A 5,915-nucleotide genomic window follows, 5' to 3' on the forward strand; every position below is an offset into this window, starting at 1 on the left:
CATGAAAATTCTAGCCCTACTCCAACTCGAGACACTATTTTTGTGGCCTTTCCCAACCACTGGTTTTGTGGTCTTTGTTACCCTGTTGTGCGTGCAATTCGGAAATGACAACACATAAATTTAATTAGACCTGGGTGCTCAGAACTTGTCAGTGCTACCCATATTCACCCAATTAAAATTTGTCATATTATCACTCTCTATGTCCCTGCCATGTACAATTTTAAAATGTTTTTTCCATCTCTTAGTGCTTAATCTAGCACATATGACCTTTCTAGGACCTATCTTCCTGCATGTGTTACCAATCTGTATGCATAGAGACCCGTTATATTTCTCAGAATGGAATTGAAGACCGTATGACTGTTGAACTTTGTTGAACTTGTATGAATTTGGTGCATTGTTTGTTATGGTGTGTGTTTTATTTTGTTATTTGCTGCTCGACAGTCTAGTTTTACATTTGGAATGCTAGTGTTTATATGTTGTGGAGAGCGTATTTCTATTTTAACGATTCTTTGAAAATTGTGGCCTGAAATCTGAACTGGAATATTAACCATATTGCAACTATATGTACATAAATATCATTTTAATAGTATGAATCATGTTGTGAGTTCCTTGGTGGATAATACCATTGGGCGTTGAATAGGTTTGAAGGTCTATGATTATTCCTGCATTGAATAGTGAGCCACGATGGTTTTGGTGCCCTTGGAAGTCAGTCCTCAATGATTTCTCTAGGAAATGGAACTTTTGTTATAGTTATCTCTAGCTAGTGTGATGTAGTATCACATTCCATTTTAATTCGAAGTGTTTCCATTCAGAACATTTTTTGATTCTCTACGATGAACAGTGGTCCTGAACTTGACGTTGGTTTGTTGGAATGTTGCATGTGCTTTTAATATGAATATCTCTAGCCATTTTGTTGTTGTATTAAAGGTCGTTCGGTTCTCTGTGTGGTGAAATTTTTACATGTCGTGGTTGCTACTTTGTGTTGAATATCTAAATACAACCTTAAATGGTGCTTGTGATATGTATGTGTAATGTTATTTCGTTGAATGATCAGTTTCTCTATTGGTCCATTGACTGGTAGGTTCATGTGCTCATTGTTTGATGTTGATGCGTTGGCATTGTCGAAGGTGCCAAGACTCACCAAAAATTCTTTGGAAATATCGGTGGCCCTCTTCACCAAGGCCTCGCTCATAATCCACTCAAAATGTGTGGGATTGCATGAAAATTATCATTGTGCAACCAATTAGAAGGGATGCTTAGACCTGAAAGGAGCCGATCCAAACTTTCCTGCAAGTGTTTGGAGGATATTTCAATTGAATTCATAGAAAATAGTGGTTACAACCTACAAATCTTGTGTTTCTATGGCCTTGCAAAAGTGGTTTGCTCTCAAAATTACATTACGAGATTTCACCTTTGAGAAAAATGCATTCAAACTAGTGCCTTGTCAAAGTATCACTTTCTTCATTTTTTTTATAGTTTTAGATTTGCAACCCCCATTCTTTAAGAAATTAGCTCGAGAAGAAAGTGCCATTATAGATTAAAATGACCATCGTTGGGTTTGGCCCTAGTAAATTAAAGGTAGAATATCAAAGTTGATAAAACTCTTTGCACATTTAGTAAATAAGTAGTTTCTTTAAGGAACAACTTGCATGGCCTTCGATATTATTTTGTGACCTCCAAGGACAAGATACCGATTTTTTTGTTATTTTGTAGTCTAATCTAAAGAGTGGTATTTATGTTCAAGGTGACATTGTTTCCTGCTCTCTGAATTCGAGAGGAGTCTTCAAATAGTAATGGAATTATCCTTCTTTTGAGAATATTTCCCTTTTATCATTGGACATATTTAATTTTGAAGAATATTGCATTGCTAGCTATCTTCCTTTACAAGTACATTTTTGGTCATTTGTTGAATTAGGTTGTTTGAATAATGGTGAAAATTCATGGATTATTAGAGTTATCGAGCACTCTACTTCTGTCTACTGCTCACAACACTGTCAAAATGAAAAAACCTACTCTTGCTGACATTCATGTTTGTCTATAAAATGCACAAGAAAAGATTGACTTTTTCCATCTTGAATCTCAATTCCAACAAGAAGAGCTACAATAGAATAGGCATCATTCCGAACTTGATTTTTTTAGAACAACCCTTTATTTGAGATTAAGAAATATTCCCATTAGCAACAAGCAATTTTTGATGCAGTACCCATTTTAGGAGTAGACATGCAGAAAGATGCAAAAATTCATCCTGGACTTCCCAAGCCAATCATTATACCTTGGGAAGAGTTTGTCAACAACAAGCATAGAAAAACTCTTGGATATGATAAGGAAGAGTCTTTTCATATTCCAAACTACACAAAGCCCATCAAATTTCAGAGTGTTTTATTTCTTCAGAGCAGTTCATCTTCACCTATTCCTTCTCCTCCTCCACAACAACGATTGTGGCTGAGTTGGACATGTAAAAGATCATTGTTTTGATCCTCATTCGTGCAAGCATTGTGGTCAGCACACTCATTCTTAAAACAAATGCTTTAGAAACAAGCCTCTTGCAAGAAAAAATAATTCACATTGGATGGATTGCTTCTTGGCAATGGGATTCAACAACCAAGAAGATATTTTTCTCATACAACATGATCTATTCCCGAATATTGAAAAGTCTTGCAGTTCATATCTCTTCATATTCTCACCTTGTATGTGACATAGGAGGAATTGATGGTCATTTACAATTTTCAAAGAAAATCAAGTGAGCCTAAGCCACAACCTCAACCTGTGCCTAAGCCTACAACCAAAGACAAGCATACCTAGATTCAAAGTTGTAGCCATACACAGAGAAGCCCCTAAGCATGTATTTGGTTGGTGGCATTTCTTAAACAATGCTTAAACCATAGTAGGTTTTAGACCTCCATTTTTCCAGGTTGAAGGATCCCCTCTTCAAAGCATTAGGGACACTTCCTCTAGCAGAAGATTTTTACTTCTTTCTAGATTTGGAAGAGTTTCGGGAACATCACTAAGCATTCCAGGTTGAGACCCCAATTGTCTCCCTTTAAAAAAAAAATTGGGAGCACTTCCACTAGCAGAAGACTTCAACTTCTTGCTAGATTTGGAAGAGTTTTGGGAACTGCACTAAGCGTTCCAATGTTGGTTTTCATCGTTAAACCACCACCGGTTAAGACCTCGAGTTTTCCTACCTTAGAGCTTCATTTGAGAGAGCACATTCAACCTATTACTGAATGAATTGTTGTATTTTTTGTTATAGCTATGTTCTTGGACTCATATATACCCCTTCAGATTCAAGGGGTGAAAGTTGGACACCTAATCCACTAAGGGTTGGTGTAGAATGTGAAATTCCACTGGAGTCCAAGAGACCACTTGGTAAAAGGAAACCAAGGGTCATTTGAATGTATTATAATTGTATATCATTTGTGACTAAATGTAATTCACGTTTATCTTATCTGTTGTCTTCTCCATGTGTGTTTTTAATAGAAAGCATGCATGGATTTGATTAAGGTCTCTTTAGTAGACTATGTATGGATATGATTGGTACCATGATTGTGAGACACTAGTTGTTAGTTGTCTTTTGGGTACATCATGCATGAATAGTACCATGACGGTCTGGTACGGTGTGGTTGATGTTGGTAATGATGAACTATTGATGATGTTGATCTTATATTGATCTTTCCTTAACAAAACTTTCAACTATTTTGACATCTTGAATGTGATTATGAATACATCCCTAGCTCAGAGGGAGTGTTGAAATTATAGCTATGGTCGGTCTTCATAAAATTACTGTCTTGTTCTTTTTTTGGTAAAAAATTTATTTTTGAAAAGAAGAAAATATTATTTAATTTATAATTCCTAGCGGCTCCTCATGTGTAAGCCGTCCAATTTGGCTTGCTTAGAAACGCACTCATTTGGATTAGATCACCACTTTTAAATGGTTAAGTCAATTTTCGTAGAAAATCACCCATTCGGATCTAATGATGGCTATAAAAGGAGCTCCATTCGTCCTACTTCAAATGCAATTTGATCACATATACATTACTCATCTATTCTCCTATGTGAAGTGGTATGAGATCTGGTCATTATACTTTTGATTTGAAGTTTGGTGGTCCAATATCTTCTCATTATACTTGTGATCTGAATTCTGGTAGTCTGAGATGTACTTCCTATTCTTGTGATCTAAAATATGGTACTAGACCGAGATCTAGAAGGATAATCCAAACAATTTTTTTGTGGTATGAGAGCCTACTCATCCAAGATCTTTTGTCCTAGTCTATGACCTAAACTTTGGTGTCTCTTGTTATTGTGCCCTATGATCTCTACTTTCTTGTCTTTGCTATCTATTGGATTTTTGAAGTGTAATTAATTGATGAAGAAGATGAATTAAAGAAGCTCTAATAAATTCACAAATAATTATCATTAGCTCATAATTGTTCTTGTACACATTTTACTTGGCTTTTCAACAAAAATGGCATATAAGGGCTATATTTTTGTATTCCCACTCAATGAGCCACCTCTTCTTCCTTTGTCCATTTCTGCTTCGGTGCACCCATCAATTCAAGCCTTGATCTTTGGTACAGAGAGTGGTGTTGAAGCACAAACCCTAGCTTACCAAACACCTCATTGGTCATAAAATATTTAACTTATTATCATAAGTTTAAAAACTTAAACTTAAATTAAACTTTTCTTATTGAATACTTTGAACAATATGAATTGAAAGATATTATTTTGAATGGTTAAGTGCTAAATTTTGTGTGAATTTAAATTTTTGATGAAATATTTCACCTCCATTTACATGTATATTTAAAATTATTTAAAATTTGTTTTATACTAGTGATGAATATATAAAATAAATGGTTGATAAATATCAATATAAATCAATGCATAATACATGAAAATACTCACTTCATAATACATATTACTCGATAAAATTAAAAAAAAATCATTAAACTAATTAAATCATAACCTTATTTTAAATTATTATTAATATTTTAGTGAGATATAAATAATGTATTTAATTAAAACCTATTTTAATGAGAATTTTAAAAACCGTGTTGTTTTTGGCATATAGTTTTTATTATTTGTTATTTATTATTTTAATAAAAATTCAATTTATTTGTAATTTTATTATAAAATAAAAAATTAGGATGAAAGATTAAACTCCATCGATAGAACATTAAGAAATTCAAAAGTTGAATTCCATTAAATGGTTCATACCAAGACTAACAGTTGACTTCTATTATTTCCAAGTCTGTCGCCCTGCCTTTTGTTTTTGTTTATATTAAATGGGTTACTGGCATTTTAAAAATATAATCATGCTCTGCATCTCACATGGGTTACTGCCATTTTAAAAACCTGTGTTTAATTATTGTATCTTCATTCACTGCACTATGAGGTTGCAAAATCTTTCCGTTCTCTTGCCTCTTTTCATCCTCGCCCTATTTCTACACCCATCATCATCTGCCCTCAAAAATCCATCAATCCATGGAGATGCAAATGTGCTCATTTCAATGAAAGTAGCCCTCCTTAATCCTCACCATTGGTTATATACATGGACAGTCTCTGATAAAAGCCACCATTGTGCATGGACTGGCATCCATTGTGACCTCATGGGTCGAGTAGTGGCTCTAAATCTCTCATCAATGGCTATTTCAGGCCCATTCCCCTCTCATGTCGCAAATTTTTCATCGCCCTGATTGCTCGACCTCTCCTATAACAGCCTCACTGGAAGCCTTCCCTCTAATCTATCAAACTTGAGGAATCTAAAGGTGTTCAATGTCGCCCATAACAACCTCACTAGAAGTCTTCCCTCAAACATATCAAACCTGAGGAATCTAAAGGTGTTTGATGTCTCCGAAAACAGCCTCACTAGAAGTCTTCCCTCAAACATATCAAAATTGAGGAACCTCGAGGTCCTC

Source organism: Pinus tabuliformis, chromosome 4_2, assembly GCF_031772625.1.
Source record: "Pinus tabuliformis cultivar Carrire ecotype Pingquan chromosome 4_2, CPIR1, whole genome shotgun sequence".
In the NCBI taxonomy this organism is placed as follows: Eukaryota; Viridiplantae; Streptophyta; class Pinopsida; order Pinales; family Pinaceae; genus Pinus; species Pinus tabuliformis.